This window comes from Scyliorhinus torazame, chromosome 7, assembly GCF_047496885.1.
Source record: "Scyliorhinus torazame isolate Kashiwa2021f chromosome 7, sScyTor2.1, whole genome shotgun sequence".
NCBI classification, from domain to species: domain Eukaryota; kingdom Metazoa; phylum Chordata; class Chondrichthyes; order Carcharhiniformes; family Scyliorhinidae; genus Scyliorhinus; species Scyliorhinus torazame.
Genome location: NC_092713.1, coordinates 221,743,294 through 221,763,348, shown reverse-complemented (window position 1 = coordinate 221,763,348; position 20,055 = coordinate 221,743,294). Strand labels below are relative to the sequence as shown.

The 20,055-nt window shown below is 49.7% G+C and overlaps 1 long non-coding RNA gene across 1 annotated transcript in view; it reads right to left on the bottom strand.

Annotated features, from left to right (window-relative positions):
* The window catches only part of LOC140426857 (uncharacterized), a 92,000-nt gene that overhangs the window by 26,575 nt on the left and 45,370 nt on the right, over positions 1–20,055 (bottom strand). The window contains exon 2 of the long non-coding RNA XR_011948314.1: positions 10,664–10,775. This is a non-coding gene — a long non-coding RNA (uncharacterized lncRNA). The remainder of the gene's footprint in view (positions 1–10,663; positions 10,776–20,055) is intronic.

Here is a 20,055-nt window from a genome sequence, read left to right as displayed (position 1 = left end):
TGCAGACTTGATGGGCAGAATGGCCTCCTGAACTGTAAGGATTCTAAAAGCAGCATACATGTGAAGAAAAATGTAGGGCCCGATTCTCCCCAATAAATTTCTAAGTTAATTTGTAGTGGGTTTCCGATGAGTTCCCCATCTGCATCGACCATCAAGCACCTAACTATTCTAATCCCATTTTCCAGCACTCAGTCCGTAGCCTTGTATGCAATAGCATTTCAAGTGCTCAACTAAATATTTCTTAAAAGTTGTGAGCATTCCCACCTCTACCACCTTTTCAGGCAGTGAGTTCCAGATTCCCACCACCCTTTGGTGAATAGGTTTTCCTTCCCATCTCTAAACTTCCTGCCCATTACCTTAAATCTATGTCCCAGGTTATTGACCCTTCCACTAAAGGGGAATCTTACTATCCACTCTATCTATCCACCCTATCTGTGTCCCTCATAATTTTATACACCTCAATCAGGTCCCCCCTTCAGCCTTCTCTGCTCCAGGGAAAACAACTCCAGCCTATCCAGTCTCTCTTGATAGCTAAAACAATCCAGCCCAGGCAACATCCTGGTGAATCTCCTCTGCACCCTCTCCAGTGGTGGGGTACTCCACCACCTGAGGTTCCCCTCCAAGTCACCACCCTGACTTGGATTTCTTCACAGCGGCAACATCCTGGAACTTCCTCCCTAACAGCACAAGGACTGTAGTGGTTCAAGAAGGCAATTCACCACCAACCTCGTAAGGGCAACTAGGTATGGGCAATAAATGCTGGCCTAACCAGCGACGCCCACATCCCTTAAATTTTTTTAAAAGTGCAATCACTTCCTTTCTATAGTGTGATGACCAGAACTGTACACAGTACTCCAGCTGGGGCCTAACCAGCATATTGTACAGCTCTAGCATAACCTAGCTGCTCTTATTTTCAATGCCTCAGCTAATAAAGGCAAGAATCCCATACGCCTTCTTAACCACCTTATCTATCTGTCCTGCTGTCTTCAGACATCTGTGAACCTGCACACCAAGGTTGCTTTGATCCTCTGTACTTCCGAGGGTCCGACCATTCATTGTATATTCTCTTGCCTTGTTCGTCCTCCCAAAGTGCATTTCCTGGTTCGTCTCTACTTCCCTTCGTGAATAATGGCACCGCATTGGGCAGCACGGTGGCACAGTAGTTGCCACTGCTGCGTCACAGCGCCAGGGACCCAGAATCAATTCCGGCCTTGGGTGACTGTGTGGCGTTTGCACATTCTTCCTGTGTCTGTGTGGGTTACCTCCGGGTGCAAGTTAGATGGATTGGCCATGCTAAATTGCCCCTAGGTGGGGTTACGGGGATAGGGTGGGGGATTGGGCCTAGGTGCGGTGCTCTTTCAGAGGGTTGGTGCAGACTCAGTGGACCGAATAGCCTCCTTTTACACCGTAGGGATTCTATGATTAGCTGTGATCAGAGAAGATTTGAGTATTTTTGTCAGAGCCGCAGCAATCTCCTCACTTGCATCCCACAGCAACCTGAGTTACATCTCATCTGGCCCTGGGGGTTTATCCATTTTTAGGCCTGTTAAAACTGTTAATACCTCCTCCCTCTAAATGTTGTCATTCAGGTAACTCACAATGCACCTCCCTGAATTATATACCAACATCATCCTTCTCCGAAGTGAACACAGATCCAAAGTTCACATTTAAAAGCTTACCTATAATTCCTCCTCCTCTTTTACCTCCCCCTCTATTACCTCCCCCTCTATTATGCCTGAAACGTTTATAAACTGGGACGTTCAATTGCCTGTCCTGCCCTTCTTTCAACCAAGTTTCTGTGATTGCAATAATGTTCCATGTGCTGGTCAACATTCAGTTCATCGGTCTTATCTGTCAGACTCCTTGCATTGAAATAAATGCAGTTTAGCTTACCCATCCATGGGCCTTATCATACCACTCTGATCTGCCCACTGAACTTGCTTGGTTTAACCTCTATATTTGACTCCATCTTTTCACCTACTGTTTGTTACTTTGGATCCCATTTCCCTTCATACCCAGCAACATGAACAAACCTCCCTGCTGTGGGGCTGGATTCTCCGGTCGCCGATGGCAAAATCGCCATCGGCGATTGGCCAAAGACTCACAGTTCCCGACCAAATTGGGGGCAGCGCCACTTTCGTGATGCTCTGCATTCTCCAAAGCAGCGTACTTGGAGAGTACGCCGCGCCACGTATCGACGGCCTAAGGACATTGCCTGAGGCCCGCCCCCCCACGATGCTCCGCTCCCGACCAGCTGAGTTCCCGACGGTGTCACTCGCGTGTGGTTTCATTCGTCGAGAACTCGGCGTGGCAGCTGCGGACTCAATCCAGCACCGCCACAGTCAGGGGAGGACCGATCCGTGGGCAAGGGGGCACTGTGGGGGGTGGTCCAGGGTGTGCGAGCCGGCCAAAGGGAGGCACTATTTTGCGGGCCGGGTCTGCGAGTGGCCTTCGCCATGTAGCCTGGTGCGGCCACTGCAAGCCGCCGACGTGCGCATGCAGTGCCACCGTCCCTGCAATTCTTCGGACTGTACCGGTGCTGTACTATGCCAGCATGCTAGCCCCCAGAAAAACGGTGAATCAGTGTCCGTTTTACGCCATTTATTCTGGCGTAAATCGCCACCGTTCCCACGTCAGCGTGGGGACATAGCCCCAGAATCGGAGAATTCAGCCCAGGATATTTGACCCCCTCCAATTCAGGTGCATCCCATCCTGTTATACAGATTCCATTTGTCCCAGAGGCGATCTAAAACCCTCCCTCCTGCAGCATTCCTCTAAACACACATTTATCTGACCTATCCTCCTATTTCAATACTCATCCTGATATCACAACATTAGAGGTCCTGTTTTGTAACCCTCTGCCTAACTCCCTAAAGTCGTGTTGCAGGACCTCATCCCTCTTGATCTCATCACTCTTTCTAACTATATAATTTGTACCAATGTGTACTATGACCTCTGTAAGGTTTTCGGGCAATTCGGCCTTTTTGGAACTGCCCAAGAATAAAAACTCAGAGACTGTAAACTGACTTTTCAGCCAAGAGAACGGAACCAGTTTTCCCAGCAGGCTTGGTCCGCTGAGCTGAGTAGGGACATAAGTATTTACAAACCCCCCCTAGGAGCTACAAGGAAGAAGGAGCCAGACAACGAGATAAGATCAAAACACAGACAAAGGGGCACGGGAATACACAGGGGGCCTGCCTGCAAGCAGGACAATGGGATGGTCATAGCCCCATGCAAATGTAAATGACTTTGCCTCCACCAGAGCAGTATCCAATCAACACCCCATCAACATAGCAGCTATCTCCGGAGCAGATGGAAGTCTTTGAAAATCTTCAAGGGAGCTCAACCTCGTTATCTCAAAAAAAAAACAGACTGGAGGCGGACCTAGGGGAGGTACTCCCATCTCGACAGGTCTGACCGGCTCAAAGGGGGCGGGACCAGCGGGAACTTTAAACCTTACCTTTTTCAATGCAAAAGGGGCTGGCCGATCACAGGACAAAGCCAGGTAAAACAATATAAAAGGGGCTGTGTTTTCGATTGGGGGTCTCTTCGTTCTTGGCTCGACCTCTGCACCCCTGACTTGACCTCTGCAGCCTGTGACCGTAAGTACCCTGCAGCAGCTTGCGAAACTCCCTTGACTTTAATAGTGGTTGAGGCTTTGGGGAAGGGAACTTGTTTTGTGCCTTGTGATATTGCTAAAAACTGTGTAATCATAAGAATTTTCGTTGTGTCCGCTATATTACTTTTGAATAGACTTAGTGTGTATTAGAGCATAAGATTTTATTGTGTTTCTTCTGTTGATGATTTTGACCTGGGTTTTGCAATAAACCTTGATTTGATGATAATTGGAGTCGTTTAAATTCTTCAATCTTTCACCAGCGATCTCTGACCAAGTCATTGTTAAAATACTCCTCACCTTAATTCCGGGTTCAGGAATCGAGGGTCATCTTGAGCGATTCACTCAGGACAGACTGCTGGTTAGGAAATAAACAGCAGTGTCCTATTCTCTCTCTTGGGAAAGCTACTCTAGTGGAGTAGGAACCGGGTGGGTGTTGCACCACCGGCAAGAGAGAGAATCACCTGGGTATTGATAGGGGTCTGGAGATCTGTGTGATATAAGTCTCAGGCTGTCGGTTAGGAATAAACGGCAGGCTTGAATCAATGCTCTCTTCAGTGGAAGTGTCCCAGTGCGACATCCCCTGGCCTCTGAAGTTTCAGTGCCAGCTGGAGAGAGACACACACAGATATTCAAACCCCAGATATCGGCCCAGTAGTGGAGTAGCGGAGATGGCACCCTCTACAATGGCGACCGCGGCAGGACCCCGGTGGTTTGGAGTATGTGACTTGGCAGAGGGGGTGAGGGAACGAAGCAAAATGGAGGAGAGAATATCCTCGTATTTGTGGCAAAAGGTCAACCTCACCAAACCTTGGGTTTCAGAATTAATCAATGCGGAGCAACCGGTAATGGCAGCGGCTGCATGGACAGAAAGCAAGGCGCACAAAAGGCACTTGGAGAAGGCAGTTTGGCTGGTTTGCCTGTCCGAGCAGGTAGTCAAAACAGAGGATAGGGTCGAAGAGTTAGAGCAGGAGTTGAGAGAAGTGAGGGCCAGCGCAGGGGACAGCGCTAGCGCAGCGGAACGACTGCGGGAAGAAATGGCAGAAATGAAACAGGAAAGCGAGTCTAACCGGTGTGAGAAGGACTATCTCCACTGCCAGATAGTGGAGGGTAAAGAAAAGGAACGGAGGCTCCAGGAACTCTATGCTCGGAGTACAGAGCAGTGTAGGAAGCTGGAGGGGAAGTTCCGGGACATCCAGGCAGCGTACCGAGTGGCTCGCGAGGAAGTAGGGGACTGTGCCCATGGGCCGTGCCAGGCACGAATAACGGAGTTGGAGGAGGCCTTGTCCAAGGTCAGGGGACAGATACACCTGGTAGGTCCAGGGGGGTCCCCAAGGGGCAAGGTGCTCCTCGCAGCGGATGATTCCCCACAGGCCAAGGGGAATAGACCGCCTCCTGAGGCACCGGGATCGTGCCCGGGTCGGCAGGCGGGGAACGGACTGCACGTTCAAGGGCAAGTCCAAGGGGGGTCGGCAGGGTACCCCCAGCTGGAGGCGTGTCCGCCTGGTTTCGTATGTGGGTCCCCATGGGATGGGGACAGGCCACTGCCTGGGATGCCGGTGACGGGGCCGGGTCAGCAGGTAGGGTTTGGACCGCCCGGTCAGGGGCAGGTCCAAGGGGGGCCAGTGGTGTATCCCCAGATAGCGGCGTCTCCTATATGGGTAGTTAGCCCGGGGACAGGGGGGCTACCCAACGAGGCAGGAGAGCTGGACAGTGGGGAGGAGGAGCAGGAACCCCAGGTAGGGCAGATGTGCCCTGTCAGGCAAAGAAGGTATGGTCCCCCGGCGGGGATGGCAAACAGGGGACCGGTTGAGGGCGACATTATCGTTCCTCATGGGGCATCCGCGCTCAGGGGGATGGTGGCCCACGTTCCCAGACTAACTCCAAAGGGGGATCCGTCGCTGCATTTTATGGAGGTGGAACAGGCTGCCAACATCAATGACTGCGACGAAGGGGAGCAAATAAAGATGCTCCTGATAACCCTAGATGCCCAGCTATGCAGGACAGTGACCTCTGGGAATGGGGGAAGACCTGACACCTGGGCGGCAGCACAGACTGCTGTTCTGGAGGCAATGGGCTTGAATCTGGGGAGCCCTTTCATGAGGGTGGGGGAAACCAAGCAGCAACCAGGGGAATCTCCCACCATGTTCGCAGACAGACTGTGGACTGTCTATATGGAGGCATGCGGGATTCAAGCGGATAGACGGAATTTAGGGGAAAGAACCGCCCACTGGCTGAAGACCCTAGTTGCCAATTGTCTCCCTAACGTTAGGGCAAAAGCCGAACACTGGTTCGACCCGCAGACCCCGGCCCTTAATGAGGAAGAGGTCCTTAGGAAACTTACCCTCGCATATCGTAATGGGGAGAGGGGTGAGGACAAGCCCCTTAAGGGCAAAGTGCACGAAATCGTGCCAGCAGCCCCTAAGAGAGAGTGGAAGCATGAGGGCACCCGGACCTCCGACAAGAAACCGGTATGCTACGGGTGTGGGAAGGCCGGGCATTTCAAGAGGGAATGTGAGAACCCTAGCAAGGAGGAGAGGGCTCCCGCAGTAGAGAGTCAGACCCCGGCGGCAGGAGCAGCTGCCCCGGAAACCTTCGAGGTAAAGAAACTTTTAGCCTTTTTGCAGAGCCTAGCAGCTGGGTCGGGACAGGTGGCAATGGCAACGGGCCAGGGCCTGCCCGCACCCACACCACAAGAACCCGTATGACTACCCAGGGAGCAGCCTCAGGAAAAAGGGAGCGCAGGGGTAGTTCTAGCCCCAGACCCTGGTCCGGTCCAGGTGCAGGGTCCCATTCTGGAGGCTGCCTCAGGGGCTATTTGCAGTTTAAATCCCTTAAGGTGGGACCCATGCGAACGCCACATCAGTCAATTTAAATTGTTCCACCCCATAAGGACAAGAAAGAGCAAGGTGGGGGGAAGACTGGGGGTGGTAGTGGAGAAACCCCCCGTAGAATTAACGACGGTGGGGGAGGTCCCTAACTCCACGGTCACACAACCGGTGACAAGGTGCTGTCCCGAAGGGGCAGTCCCAAAGAGACCGACAGTGCTGCAAGCACCCAGCCCAGGGACAGGAACGATTCCCAAGCCCTTACCTGTGGGTCAGGTGGCCTGCCTTAGTATAGAGGCTAAGGAGGCGGAGGAAGTGGAGGTATCACCTTGGGTTTGGGAACCAGTCAGGGGACGAAGGAGCAATCGGGTCTCCAAGCCCCCGGTAAGATGGTCCCCATCACACCTCCCTAGAACCCGGTCCCGCAGTAAGGGGGCCCGAGTAGAAGGGAGCGATGAGGGATCACCGAACCCTGTTGGGAAAGGAGAGGCAAGGGGCAGCCCGCACCCCCGGGAGGGGACGGTCTGGCCCGAGCCGTTGGACCAAACAGGTGAACTGCCCCAGTTTAGCGGGGCACAGTTTTAATTTGGCCACCCGGAGACGGGTGGCATTGTATATAGCATTCCCCCCCTGTTAGTTCTAATTAGTGTGTAGTTGTGTGTGAAGTATTTAGGATCGTGGGAACACAGAAGCGCCTGGTGCAATGGTAAAATGATGAAGCACCAGGCACTAGGACCCTGGGGAGCCGGGCTGTAAACACAGAATCACAGACAGGCTGCCACAACTTCAAAGCGGGAGCTGCTGCTGCCGCTGGATAGAACCCATGCACTTTAAGGTAGGTAGGGCTGTAGAGGCAAGGATGTGTTTTGTCTGTTTTACAGATGGGGCACCCGACGATGTGGAGCTTGCTGATGATCTTGGCGATGGTGGGACCGGGAGAACTCCGCAGAGGCGAGACAGAAGAGTCCTTCGACTGACCGGGTTAGGGTGACTGAGGGCAGGCGGGTGTGTTCAACCTGTGAGGGGGACCTTCCTTTGGGGAGACGGTGGTGGCCCAGGAAGCTGAGGCTGGACATGAGGGATCGGTCCTCGGACTGGGAACGGACTGGACAACACCTACCGGACCATCACGGGGTCACCGGGTAGGATCACCGTTTGCTGGGATAAGTGGTGGGCTTCTGACCAGGGCATTTATTTGTGTTCATGGGGATCTACCAAGGCATGTCCACAAGGGGCATTAATCACTTTTGTAAGGTGGTGGCAGAACCCAGGGAACGGGATGAATTGACCGCACTGGGGAGGGATGTGTAACGCCCAGGGAAGGGATGACTGTAGAAGCTACCGAACTGCTGGTTCAGGTAAAGCGACCCCTGCCCACAGCCCCACCGATCGACCCTCACAACTGTCCGATCACCACCAGGGGGGGGCCTGAGAATGGTTTAGTGTTTGCCCCCACAAAGAAAATGTTGTACAGGGGGTACATTATGCTGTCGCCTCAGTTGGACTAAACCTCTCAGCTGCAGGTATCGACGATGGAGGAAAAATGAAGAGCCTTCAACGGGAAGAAGCGAAGTGCAGCCAAGAAAGGAGGATCCTTGGTGAAATAAAGAGATGCAATTGTAAATAGTTGTATGGATTCGCGGGTTTCAGTTACTTGATTGTGATATATGTACAGGGACCCTTACGTTTGGGGTTCCGGTGAAATGTGTACTTGATTGTGATATATGTACAGGGACCCTTACATTTGGGGTTCCGGTGAAATGTGTATATGTTACTGTGTGTTTGAATTAAGTATGGTCTTGTCTTTCCCTTTCATTGAAATCAGGGGTAGCCTAGATTAAGGGAACTGTCTTGGGACTTGTAGTTTCGCATGTTGTTGAGGGGGGGCCTACGGTCCACACAAAAGGAAATAATTGCCCTTCACCTGTGTCGATACGGTCCAAGCAGGTAGGGACGTATCGAAGGGGCATCTGTAAGGTTTTCGGGCAATTCGGCCTTTTTGGAACTGCCCAAGAATAAAAACTCAGAGACTGTAAACTGACTTTTCAGCCAAGAGAACGGAACCAGTTTTCCCAGCAGGCTTGGTCCGCTGAGCTGAGTAGGGACATAAGTATTTACAAACCCCCCCTAGGAGCTACAAGGAAGAAGGAGCCAGACAACGAGATAAGATCAAAACACAGACAAAGGGGCACGGGAATACACAGGGGGCCTGCCTGCAAGCAGGACAATGGGATGGTCATAGCCCCATGCAAATGTAAATGACTTTGCCTCCACCAGAGCAGTATCCAATCAACACCCCATCAACATAGCAGCTATCTCCGGAGCAGATGGAAGTCTTTGAAAATCTTCAAGGGAGCTCAACCTCGTTATCTCAAAAAAAAAACAGACTGGAGGCGGACCTAGGGGAGGTACTCCCATCTCGACAGGTCTGACCGGCTCAAAGGGGGCGGGACCAGCGGGAACTTTAAACCTTACCTTTTTCAATGCAAAAGGGGCTGGCCGATCACAGGACAAAGCCAGGTAAAACAATATAAAAGGGGCTGTGTTTTCGATTGGGGGTCTCTTCGTTCTTGGCTCGACCTCTGCACCCCTGACTTGACCTCTGCAGCCTGTGACCGTAAGTACCCTGCAGCAGCTTGCGAAACTCCCTTGACTTTAATAGTGGTTGAGGCTTTGGGGAAGGGAACTTGTTTTGTGCCTTGTGATATTGCTAAAAACTGTGTAATCATAAGAATTTTCGTTGTGTCCGCTATATTACTTTTGAATAGACTTAGTGTGTATTAGAGCATAAGATTTTATTGTGTTTCTTCTGTTGATGATTTTGACCTGGGTTTTGCAATAAACCTTGATTTGATGATAATTGGAGTCGTTTAAATTCTTCAATCTTTCACCAGCGATCTCTGACCAAGTCATTGTTAAAATACTCCTCACCTTAATTCCGGGTTCAGGAATCGAGGGTCATCTTGAGCGATTCACTCAGGACAGACTGCTGGTTAGGAAATAAACAGCAGTGTCCTATTCTCTCTCTTGGGAAAGCTACTCTAGTGGAGTAGGAACCGGGTGGGTGTTGCACCACCGGCAAGAGAGAGAATCACCTGGGTATTGGTAGGGGTCTGGAGATCTGTGTGATATAAGTCTCAGGCTGTCGGTTAGGAATAAACGGCAGGCTTGAATCAGTGCTCTCTTCAGTGGAAGTGTCCCAGTGCGACATCCCCTGGCCTCTGAAGTTTCAGTGCCAGCTGGAGAGAGACACACACAGATATTCAAACCCCAGATATCGGCCCAGTAGTGGAGTAGCGGAGATGGCACCCTCTACACCTCTGTCTGATCACCCTCCCGTTTCAGAATGCCCTGTAGCCGCTCTGCAACATCCTTGACCCTGGCGCCAGAGAGACGACATACCATTCTGGAGTCGTGCTTGTGGCCATTGAAACACTTGTGGGGGACAGTTCTCCTCACTATTGAATCCCCCACATCTATAGCTCACTCTGTCCTTTTGCTCCCCGTCTGTCCAGCAGAGCCATCTGTGATGCCACAGACGTGGCTGCTGCTGCTTTCCCCTGAGACGGCATCCTCCCCAAAGTATCCAAAACAATATATCTGATATGCAGGGAAATAGCCACAGGAGATTACTGCAGTGCCTGCCTAGCCCTCTTGCTCTGCCTGGTGATCACCTATTCCCTTCCTGCTTGTGGAGTCTGAGCCTACGGTGTGACCATTCTATATGTGCTATCCATGATACTCTCCACCTTGTGGATACTCCACAGTGTCCCCAGACGCCGCTCCAGCACCAAACCCGGGCTTCCAGGAGCTGCAGCTGGACACACTTCCCGCACATAGAAACATTCCCGGTCTCCCACGTTGAGCAAGAAGAGTAGACCACGGTTTGGAGCTCTGCTGCCATGTCTTACCCCTTTAAGTTGAATTAATCCCTTGATATCATATAATATTAACTAGCATTAACTAATATGAACTATTGTTCTCTGCTCCTTGTTATTATAGAATATAATGGAATATTTAACTTCACTCACCCAGCTGTTTTGCTTTCCTTAGGAGATATAAACTTGCCGTATGCTTTCTACGTCTTTTTAGCCACCTGGTTTTGCTTCAGATTCACTTTTTCTCTACTCATTTACCAAACTTCACTCCCTAACTGTTGTCCTATTCAGTTATTTAAGTTTCAGCTATTTAAAGACGGTCCCTAATATCAGTTACTCACCAACTAATCAGCTGACTGCTCTCCTGTGACATCACTCTTGAACGCAATATGAAGCATGTTGCTCGCATGTGGTTTCATTCGGCGGGAACTCGGCGCAGCAGCTGCGGACTCACTGGGAAGAATAGGAAAGCAGAATATTAATTGAGGCTGGGGTATACAGATTTTTGGTCTCAGGGAATTAAGGGATATGGGGAGTGGGTGGGAAAACAGATTTGAATGGTGGATCAGGCTCAACTGATATAATCTATTGCTCCTATTTCTTGTGTTTGTGTATTTAAATGGAGAGACTACAGAACAATATTGTATAGAGGAATCTGAGTCTCCTCGTACATGTATCACAAAAAGATAACATTCATGTACAGGAAATAATTAGGAAGGCAAATGGAATGATAACCTTTAATGCAAAAAGATGGAGTGCAAAGGTAGGGAGTCTTGTTACAACTGCACGGGGCATTGGTGAGACCACATCTGGAGCACTGTACAGTTTTGGTCATATTTAAGGAGGGAAATTCTTGGACTGGAAGGTTCACTGGGCTGATTCCTGGGATGAAGGAATGGAATCATTTTTTTATTTTTATTTATTTTTTGAAATTTAGAGTACCCAATTATTTTTTTTCCAATTAAGGGGCAATTTAGCAAGGCCAATACACCTAACCTGCACATCTTTGGGTTGTGGGGGCGAAATCCACGCAGACATGGGGAGAATGTGCAAACTCCATACGGACAGTGACCCAGGGCCGGGATTCGAACCCTGGTCCTCAGCGCCGCAGCCTCAGTGCTATCCACTGCGCCCGCTGGAATCATGAGGAAAGGTTGAACAAGTTGGGTCTGTACTCATTCGTGTTTAAAAGTGTATAACCCAAGTGGGAGAGACAAGAGGAACTCACGGTAGGGTATAAACGAACGACAGGTTTATTACGGTATACACAAAACAAAACTACTACTACTCTCCCTGAAGGGCCACTCTTCCTGACCTGCACCCAGGTATGATGAAGCACTCTCATGGCTTGCGATCGTTGTCTTGTAGCTAGGTTGGCTGGTTTTGTGTTCTGTGTGAGTTTTACATCTGAAAATGTTGTTTCAATGATGCTACTGGCTGTCCTTAACTCCACGTTAGACAATACGGGGTTTTTATACTGAGTAGTTTTCCCTTGTTAAGAGGAACCCCTGCCCACAATTACCCGGGGGGGGGGGGGGGGGGGTTTATACTCAGCAATGTAAGGAGGGGAATTGTATGGAGCACAGTCCTTGGCCCCCAAGGGGGTCATAACACCTCTCTTCCCCCCCAACCTCTCCCCAAGTCTGGCAAAACAGCCATTTCATCAGGCTGAGGCCCTCTTGGTCGTTTTGGGAGCAGAAGACGGTCCATTGTTGATGGGACAGATCCAGGAGGTATGTAATGCATCGGTGATCGAAGTTTTCAGGCGGAGTATCGAGGCAGGAGCGGTGCCGATGACAATGGTGATGCTGCCAAGGGCGGATGGACGACTGCGGCGGGCAGGCCTGTGTCCATGACCAAATTGGTGTCAGAGCCTCCTGATGAGGCGTCTGGCATCTTGGCTTCCTGGGCTTTGACGGTGATCGGTGTGGCGACCCAGGCGGTGACGGGGTTTGCGGGGGAACCTGGACTAGCATATCCGGAGTCTGTTCTGGTGGCTTCCACATGCAGCGCTGGATGTGGCCAGGTGGCAGCTGGCTTCACATACCTGTGTCCGAACCGAATAGGGAACCGGACCAGTTGTCCAGTGGACCAATCCCGGGACCCATGTGACGCAAGCATTGAAATTGAGCTCGGATACAGCGTCCCCCAGTTCGAAGTCGCGGCTCTGTGAGGGCCTGTCGCTGGCGGACCCGAGCGCCTGTGTCCAGGATGACCAGGCTGAGGCGTGACCAGAGCTGATGTCCCACCTCTGCTGGTGCCACACCCGTGGTAGCATGAGGTGTCGTCCGGTGCCAGTCGCATCTCCAAAGACCCTGTGGCCAGTTTCTTCATTGCCTTCTTGAAAGTTTGGACCGCACGCTCGGCCAAACCCTTCAAGGCTGGGTGATACGGGGCTGTCCGTACATACCGAAATCCGTTCGATGCCATGAATGACTCAAACCCATTGCAGCTGAACGCGGCGCTGTTATCCGACACTGACACTTTGGACATTCCATGGGTGCTGAATATGTGTTGCAGCCTATCCACGGTTGTCTTTTAGGTCACAGCTTGTACCTTGTGGACCTTGAACCATTTCAAGGGGGCATCTATCATGATGAGGAATGTCACCCCCTGGATTGGGCCGATGAAATTGATGTGGACACAGGACCAAGGTTTTCCCGGCCATTCCCAAGGGTGTACTGGCACAGCTGCTGGGGCCTTCTGGTTCTGGAATGATCCGCAGCGCCTGGCCACCTTCTTGATGTCCGAGCCTATCCTGGGTCAACAGATATAGCAGCGGGCAAGTATCTTCACCTTTGATACCCTTGGGTGTCCACTGTGGAGGTCTTGCAACAAGAGCGCATGACTGCGTTCCACGATGGCCACCCGTGTCCCCCACAATAAGACGCTGTCCTCTACGCTCAGCTCCGGGAGCTTCGTGGTATAAGCCTGCAGATCATCGGGCAAAGCTCTGTGTTGGCCCCATACTGGACCATATGTCAGACCCGGGATAACTGTGGGTCCATCTGAATCCATTCTTTTATATGCGCCGTTGTGACTGGCAAGGAATCCATGAAGTGGAGGGCCGCTACTACTTCTATGGCCGAGGCGGGAGACGGCTGTCTTATGTAGAGGGGCAGGCGGCTCAATGCATCGTCATGTGGGATTCGTGTGCCCGGGCGGTGTTCCAGGATGTATTGGTACTCTGCTGAGAGTAATGCCCATCGCTGGAACCTGGTGGGCGCTATCTGGGGAATCACTCGATCCTCTTGGAATAGCCCAAGTAAAGGTTTGTGGTCAGTATAGACCGTAAATGCGTGGCCGCCGACAGACTGGTGGAACTTCCTCACACCAAATACAACAGCCAGGCTCTCCTTCTCGATTTGGGCATAGTTCCGTTCGGTGTCGGTCAGTGTGCGCGACGCAAAGGCTGTTGGTCGCTTGATCCATAGTGCATCCGCTATGCGAGAACGGCTCCTACGCCGTTGCACGTCAGGAGAAGTGGTTTCTCTGGGTCAAAATGCTTCAGCAGCTTCTCGGATGACAACTGCCTCTTGACCTATTGGAATGCCTTCTGGTGTGGGGGTTTTCCATTCCCACTGGTGTCCATTTTTTAATAATTGGTGGAGCGGCTAAGCAGCAGCCAAGTTGTGGGCGAATTTCTCGTAATAGTTGAAAAGTCCTAAAAAGGAATGGTGTTCGGTTGGGCCTTTAGTGATTGGAGCCTGCTGGATGGTCCGCACCTTGTCTTCCACCGGATGAAGACCCCTCCTGTCGACCCGGTATCTTAAATAGGTGACTTCTGGGACATTGAAAACACATCTATCCCTGCGGAGGCGGACGCCGGACTGCTCAAAACGCCAGAGGACTTCGTCCAGTTTCTCCAAATGATCTTTTTCCGCGTGATGAGTACATCATCCTGTTACACGGCCCTGCAGGATGTTTTCCATCACGCGTTGGAAAATTGCACAGGCCGATGCAACCCCGAAAAGCACTCGGGTGTATTGGTACAGCCCTCTGTAAGTGTTGACTGTGTAGGGCGACAAGGTAACACAGTGTTTAGAACTGTTGCTTCCCAGCGCCAGGGACACGGGTTCGATTCCCGCTTGGGTTCGATTCCCGCTTGAGTTACTATCAGTGCGGAATCTGCACGTGTCTGCATGGGTTTCCTCCGGGTGCTCCAGTTTTCTCCCACAAGCCCTGAAAGACATGCTGTTAGGTGAATTGGACATTCTGAATTCTCCCTCAGTGTACCCGAACAGGCGCGGAATGTGGCGACTGGGGATTTTCATAGTAACTTCATTGCAGTGTTAATATAAGCCTACTGGTGACAGTAATAAGATTATTATTATTGTTATTAACGTATCTCCGAGAGTCAGGATCCAGGACCAGCTGTAGGTATGTGTGGCTCACGTCTAACTTCGTAAACATTGATTCCCCGTTGAACTTGGCGTACAAGTCTTCAATGTGCGGGGCTGTGGAGCAGTCATGGTGAGAGACCAGGGGCGAAATTCGCCCGAACCGGCGCGATGTCCGCCGACTGGCGCCCAAAACGGCGCCAATCAGACGGGCATCGCGCCACCCCAAAGGTGCGGAATGCTCCGCATCTTTGGGGGCCGAGCCCCAACATTGAGGGGCTAGGCCGACGCCGGAGGAATTTCCGCCCCGCCAGCTGGCGGAAACGGCCTTTGTTGCCCCGCCAGCTGGCGCGGAAATGACATGTCGGGGCGGCGCATGCGCGGGAGCGTCAGCGGCCGCTGAAAGTTTCCCGCGCATGCGCAGTGGAGGGAGTCTCTTCCGCCTCCGCCATGGTGGAGACCGTGGCGGAGACAGAAGGGAAATAGTACCCCCACGGCACAGGCCCGCCCGCGTCATGGACTTGATCATGGCGAACGTCCGGCGGCTGATCACCGACCGGGACTGCTGCTCCGGTATCGAGCTCCATTTCAATGGGGTGTCCATTCACTTGTAATGCAATTCGGATGGGTGTGACCCTGGAAACTATAATGCAGTGCAGCTGCTGGTACTCCTCCTGGTCTTCAACATAGTATACTTGGCCTCTAGGGGAGCGGTAACGCCTGGGAATTTGGCAGGGAACAGCGCCCTCATCCCCCTGTTAAGGGGAAACCCTGCCCCAATTACCAGGGGAGTTCATACTCAGCTATGTAAGGGGGGGAATCGTATGGAGCACAGTCCTTGGGCCCCAACGGGGTCATAACAAAAAGAATGAGAGGTGATCTTATTGAAACATATGTGATTCTGAGAGGATGGAAATCCAGATCCAGGGAGCACAGTTTCAAAATAAAAGGTCTCTGATTTAAGATGGCGTTGAGGAGGAATTTCTTCTGGTCGTTTGTGTTTAGGATTCTCTTCTCTGCCCCCCCCCATGAGCAGTGGAGTCTGGTACATTAAACATATTTAAGGCAGACTTGGACAGACTTTTGATGAATAAGACAAGAGTTACGAGAGACAGGCAGGAAAGTGGAATCAAGGCTCTGGGCAGATCAGCCATGATCTTACTAATGGAGAGGCAAGCTCAAGAGACCAAATGGCCTAGTCCCGCTCCTATTTCTTAAGATTTTATGTTCTAATAGGAAACACACAAAACGTACCAGAAGGAGTGGGGAACAAGGGCCTAATGAGAGTGGGAAACTTAAAGTAATATCAGCTTTTTAAAAAAGTACTGGAGAAATTAATGGAACTAAATACTAATCTCCTAAATCTGTCTACATCCTCGGGCTTTAAAAGTGGATGCACTGCTTGTGATCTTCCAGAATCTAGGAAATTGTGGAACAGTCCTTGCGAATTGGAAAGTAGCAAGTGTAACAACGCTATTCAAATACCAGAAAGAGAGAAAGTAGAGAATTACAAGCCAGTTAACTTGACATTAGTGGTCAGGAGAATGCTGCAATCCATTAAGGTAATGGAAGCAGGGAACTTGGAAAATTATATGATTGGGAAGAATCAAAATGGTTTTACGAAAGAGATCATTATGTTTTTGAGAATACAACTAGCAGGATAGATAAAGGGAAACCAATGGATGATAGTATATTTGAATTTTCAAAAGGTATTCAATAAGGTATTACAAGAAAGGATGTACCCAAGATCATCGGGTTGAGGGTAATATCTCTGCATGGATAGAAAATTGATTAAAGGACAGGAAACAGAGTAGGAATAACTGGAATATTTTCAGGTTGGTGGCTATTATTAGTGAAACAGCACAAGGATCAGTGCCTCAGTTATTTCTGTTCCATATTAATGACTTTGATTGAAGGGGCCGTGTAATCCATCCAACTTTGTTAGCCATACAACGCAAGCTGGGTCAGTAATCTGTGAGGAAAACTCTAAGGGGGTGACACTACCATGGAGTACTGTGCACAGTTTTAGTTTTCACATCTAAGGAAGAATATATTTACCTCAGAAGGGTGCAAATAAAATTTGACACATTGATTTCTGGGATCAGAAAGTTGCCCTATGAGGAGAGATTGAGTCATTTGGCCTAGGCATTGAAATTGAGAAGAATGCGAGGTGGTCTCATTGAGGCATATGACATTCTGAAGGGGCTTGTCAGAGTAGACGTGGAGAGGCTGCTTTTCTTGGCTGGGGAATCCAGACCACAGACATACTCTCAGCATATTATGTCGACCATTTAGGACTGAGATATTTCTTCACTCAGATGGTCATGAATCTTTGGAATTGTCTACTCTAGAGTGCTGTGGATACTCAATCATTGAGTATATTCGTGGTTGAGATGGACAGAATTTGGGTCTTTAATTAAAACAGGGGGAATGGGGGTAGGCCAGCAAAGTGGTTTGGGATCAAGAGGCAGCTATGACCTTATTGAATGGTGGGGAAGGCCGATAGGTCATATGGCCTATTCCTGCTCTTATTTCTTATGCTCTTATGCCCCAACTAGCAATGGAAGATTTCAATTGGTTATGTAGTTAATGACCACTCTTGGCATCAGTGAGATTTTGGCATATTCCAGCAGGTTTTTAGATTTAATAAATGACTGGTTAATTCATGTTCTTCTTGTGCTTGACCAACGCCATTTTCCATTTATTTGATCCCATGGAACAGTAAAGCTGAGCTCTCCTTTATGTTGAATGTTTACTGCAAACTCAGTTAGCAATTACTTGTTTTTCTCTGATGTGGAGATGCCGGCGTTGGACTGGGGTGAGCACAGTACGAAGTCTTACAACACCAGGTTAAAGTCCAATAGGTTTGTTTCGATGTCACTAGCTTTCGGAGCACTGCTCCTTCCTCAGGTATGTTCCAGAAACATATATATAGACAGATTCAAAGATGCCAGACAATGCTCGGAATGCGAGCATTAGCAGGTGATTAAATCTTTACAGATCCAGAGATGGGGTAACCCCAGGTTAAAGAGGTGTGAATTGTGTCAAGCCAGGACAGTTGGTAGGATTTCGCAGGCCAGATGGTGGGGGATGAATGTAATGCGACATGAATCCCAGGTCCCGGTTGAGGCCGCACTCATGTGTGCAGAACTTGGCTATACGCTTCTGCTTGGCGATTCTGCGTTGTCGCGGGTCCTGAAGGCCGCCTTGGAGAACGCTTACCCGGAGATCAGAGGCTGAATGCCCTTGACTGCTGAAGTGTTCCCCGACTGGAAGGGAACATTCCTGCCTGGTGATTGTCGCGCGATGTCCGTTCATTCGTTGTCGCAGCGTCTGCATGGTCTCGCCAACGTGCCACGCTTCGGGACATCCTTTCCTGTATCTGTAGCCCTTTCGGGATCTTGTCTGCTTTCTTGCATCTTTGTAGAAACTTAATGTCAGTGTCTATATGCGCGATCTTCCTGGAGATCCTCTCCACTTTGAGCCTGCAGTTTGCGGTATCAATGGTAGCCATGATGTGGAGATGCCGGCGTTGGACTGGGGTGAGTACAGTAAGAAGTCTTACAACACCAGATTAAAGTCCAACAGGTTTGTTTCGATGTCCCGAAACGTGGTACGTTGGCGAGACCATGCAGACGCTGCGACAACGAATGAACGGACATCGCGCGACAAACACCAGGCAGGAATGTTCCCTTCCAGTCGGGGAACACTTCAGCAGTCAAGGGCATTCAGCCTCTGATCTCCGGGTAAGCATTCTCCAAGGCGGCCTTCAGGACGCGCGACAACGCAGAATCGCCGAGCAGAAACTTATAACCAAGTTCTGCACACATGAGTGCGGCCTCAACCAGGACCTGGGATTCATGTCGCATTACATTCATCCCCCACCATCTGGCCTGTGAAATCCTACCAACTGTCCTGGCTTGACACAATTCACACCTTTTTAACCTGGGGTTACCCCATCTCTGGATCTGTAAAGATTTAATCACCTGCTAATGCTCGCATTCCAAGCATTGTCTGGCATCTTTGAATCTGTCTATATGTATGTTTCTGGAACATACCTCTTCATTCACCTGAGGAAGGAGCAGTGCTCCGAAAGCTAGTGACATCGAAACAAACCTGTTGGACTTTAACCTGGTGTTGTAAGACTTCTTACCTTGTTTTTCTCTGTCACATGTGGTCCTTTGGGGTAGGTTTTTCAAGTTAACCACTGCAGAACAGAACTTTATGCAACCTGGAATATATTGGACAGTTGAGCATGGGAAGGCAGGCCACATTGTGTGATTTTCCATCCACCAGTTTAAGTCCATTGCTGAGCTTGAGCATGTAACATAGACTGACACGTCATGTAGTGCTAATGGAATGCTCAATTGTTGGTGGTGTGATCTTCAGATGATTTAAACTATGTTCTTATCTGGTGGATGTATTATGACATTATTTGAAGAAGACCAAGGAGTTCTCCCATTATCTTGGCCAACGTTTATCTCTCAAACAACAACATCAAGATGGCGCCGGAGCCTGGCGACTTTCTGCGAGCTCTCTCTCCCCGCCCCTTTTCTTTCATCTCCTATGGGCGTTCTCTGTTGATTATTCTTTTTGTCTACTATATATGTATTGTGTATGTTCCCTTGAACTCAGAAAAATACTTTTCACTGTACTTTGGTACATGTGACAATAAATCAACTCAAATCAAAAGCAGATTAACTAATCATTTATCTCATTGCAATTTCTGGAACCTTACAGTGTGCAAATTAACTGCTATGTTTGCCTACATAACACTTAAAAAGCAATTTTGAAGTATTTGGGGACATGCCGAGGAAGTGGAAGATGACATATAAATGTCAATTATTTTTCTGCACATGAAGAGCTAGTATGGTATAACAGCTACAAAACATGATATTCCTGTTATTATATTTGTCATTCCCTGTTTAATAAATTTGTTTGGTATTTAAAACTGAAAATAGGACTTAGGGTTAGTGGTACTCTGCCATCATTCCAAGACTAGGAAGATCCAGTGGAGTCATGGAATAGTACTCATAACTCATCTTTAATTCGAGAAGGATGTTAATTACAATCCCTGTATTCTGACTTTGCTGGAGTCATCCCGAATACACATTAGGGTGTGCTGGTAGTAACATAGTTGTGTTAATTATCTCCAGAAGTTCTGATACTTCCTGGTGTTTTGTTTTGCAATTTGCTTTCAGCCTAAAGCCACAACATTTGTTTAAAGTTGCCTAATTACTCTTTTTGGGGAAGAAAATTTTAAGATTGCAGGAGGATCAGAGACAGGATGACAGAGGAGACTGAGAGGTGACTGACATAGTACAATGCAGGGAAATGTGATACATTTTGGAGGAAAAGTGCAAGGGAGCACACCTTACTTGAAACCAAAAGAG